General features: G+C 30.9%; 1 protein-coding gene across 2 annotated transcripts in view; it reads left to right on the top strand.

Annotated features, from left to right (window-relative positions):
* LOC101626479 (chromosome unknown open reading frame, human C4orf22) overlaps positions 1–2,914 on the top strand; it is a 467,695-nt gene that overhangs the window by 333,324 nt on the left and 131,457 nt on the right. The gene's annotated exons all lie outside the window — the stretch shown is intronic.

Raw genomic sequence — 2,914 nt, 5'->3', positions numbered from 1 at the left:
TCTATTATTTTTGAGAAACCCCAGGTTTTAAGGGTTTTCATAATAAATGAAATGAGACTTATCGAATGCTATCTCAGCGTCTATTGATATAAACATATGATTTTTTATTGTTCCTTTAATTGATGTGGTGAATTATTGCATTGATTGATTTTCAGATGTTGAACCATCATATGTCCCTGGAATAAATCCCACTTGGTCATGTTTTAATACACTGTTGAATTTGTTTTTGCTAAGATTTTGTTGAGGATTTTTGGATCTATGTTCATCAAGGAAATTGGTCTGTAGTTTTCTTTTTTGTGGTGTCTTTTTCTGGTTTTGGTATGAGAATAATTTTGGCCTCATAAAATGTGTTTGGAACTATTCCCCTTCACTCAATGTTTTGGAAGAGTTTGAGAAGGATAGGTAGTAGTTCATCTGTGAAGTTTTGTTGTAACTCGCTAGTGAAACCATCTGGCCTGGGATTTTTGCTTTCTGGGAGATTTGGATTACCATTTGAAAATTTCCTTGGTCATTTGTCTCTCAGGCTTTCTATTTCTTCCTGATGCAGTCTTGGGTGGTTATATGTTCTAGGAATTTTCCCATCTCTAAGTTATTCAAGATACCAGCACACAAGTATTCATAGTAATCTCTTAAGATTCTCTAAATTTCTGTTGCAACTTCATTCTGATTCTATTTACTTGAGACTTCTTCCCTTATTTTCCTTGTGAACTGAAGCTAGAAGTTTTCTCTATGTTGCTTTTAATTTTTTCCAAAGAATCAGCTTTTGATTTCTTTAATCTTTTGGATGATTTTTTAAATTTTTATTTTATTTACTTGGTGCTCTGATTTTTATTATTTCCATCTTTAACTGTTTTTGGTCTTATAAACAATAATTTAATTAGGGATTTTCTGATACTTGCCTTTAACATGGTTTCATCATTAGCAATTATGATGTTGGTTCATTAAAAGAAATCTCTGCATTCCTCAGACATTTCCTCCACCTTCTCAGAAGGTTCCACTTGTACTTTATTCGTTTCTTCCATCAACAAACAGCTTTCATATTTGAAATTTCCAGTGTTCAGAAGAAATTCCAAGAAAATTATCAATTGTTGAAATGAGTACCACCATGCTTTTTTCTTTTTTCCTCTTCTTCCTAGCTAAGCATAATTTGAAAATATGATATTGTACTATCTCTTACTTGGCCTTTATTTAATATAAGCATTTCATGCCCATTTAATTACAATAAAATTAATAAGTTTAAAAGAATGAGTATTTAAAAATATGTACACTATGGATGAAGCTCTTTTTAGTAATGATTATAGTTGTATTTTTTTTAAAGATTTATTTATTTCTGCATACAGAACTAGGGTGCAGGCCAGAGGTGCAGGGACAGTGAGAGGCTTCACCAGAAACAGAGTGGGAGCAGGACAGGCAGATCGATCCACACTGCCAAGGGGAGCAGTGGGCAGGTCAGGAGAGGTCTGCTGCACCATGTGAGTCACCTCCCTGGCCAGAGATCGAACTCGTGAAGTGGCTGTTTCTAACATCATGGTGCTGTGCTTTAACCCATTGCACCACCAGAGAGGGCCCTATAGTTTTATTTTTAATATGCATAAATTTCAGTAACTTTTACACTGCCATCTTTCATTATACTAAATGAAACCCTGGAATCATTTTATTAATAAAAATTAGAAATTATCCATTTTGTAAAATTAGGATAATAGTAACTTACTTTCCTTATATGTTATTTTAGGATGAACTGAGTCGATAAATGTAAGGCACTTATAACAGATTGTAGTTTACAATTAAGTGATAGGAATGTTAACTGTAACTATAGTTAAATAGTTGTGGAATCATTAAAACTTTTGGGAAAAAATGCCTTTAAAATGGTATCATGTAATGGTCATTGTGATTAGGACATACATATTAGCAAAATAATTAACAAGAAAATTCTCTTTATTCTTACCCATACAGACTTTTAATCCATACAAGCATATTCATGTCTATTGTGGTTTGTGGAATTTTCATGTAAGCGATACATAAATTGAACCATTACCTTTTCTATTCTCTACTCTAGATAATATTTTTACTGACTTCTTATTGTTTTATATGTCCCTTATCTCTCCACTCAGATAATTTAGTCATTATAATTTATTTTAAGGAACAATAGTATTTTAGAGTACCCTATAATTCTAAATAATCTTGACAAGCTAAAAATATACAACCTTATAAAATATAATAAAGTAGTGAGAAGTGCCTTGATTGAGTTGACCATACTATCAATTAATCTTCGCATTAATTCCATTATATCATTTACTTTTATTTTATCTTTTGTAAACAAATAGCTAAGGAAGGCCAAACTGTTTATTATCATTATTAAGTTTTCATTTTGAGAACACACACATAAACATTAGGATGAAATATTCAGGTTGTACATATGCAAGAAAATGTTGAGGATAAGTTTTGTTATAGATCATATTGAGGGATACAGCACTTTACAAATTTTCACTCTATTCTTTGTATCTCTAACTTATCCAAGTAAGTTTTTGTGAAGACATATTTTTAAAATGATCAAAAATCTTCAGAAGCAAGTGACATTAAATAGGATGTTCCCTCAGAATTATAATGTGTCAGGGACCACATTTCTTTCATTCGCAAAATAAACTACTTTATATTAAAAACAAAAATGTATTTGGTATGTAAAGTACCAGTTCTTAAACATTTCTTCAGATAGTAGTATTGTCATATGCTAGAAAGCTCTGGGAATACTAAAATAATTATCTCTGCACACAAGGATTATATACCTTACTTAGAGGTAATTATATGGTATATAAATTGATCATAAATTAGGTATAAAAACAATGTCTTAAATGTCTGAGCAAGAAAACTATATAAAACTGAATTTTGTAGACTTAATTCTTTCTGTACATTTTTT

This window comes from Condylura cristata, unplaced genomic scaffold (genome assembly GCF_000260355.1).
Source record: "Condylura cristata isolate star-nosed mole 26May11 unplaced genomic scaffold, ConCri1.0 scaffold00012, whole genome shotgun sequence".
Lineage (NCBI taxonomy): Eukaryota > Metazoa > Chordata > Mammalia > Eulipotyphla > Talpidae > Condylura > Condylura cristata.
Note: the sequence above shows the minus strand (reverse complement) of the source record. Positions and strands in the feature narration are given on the sequence as shown.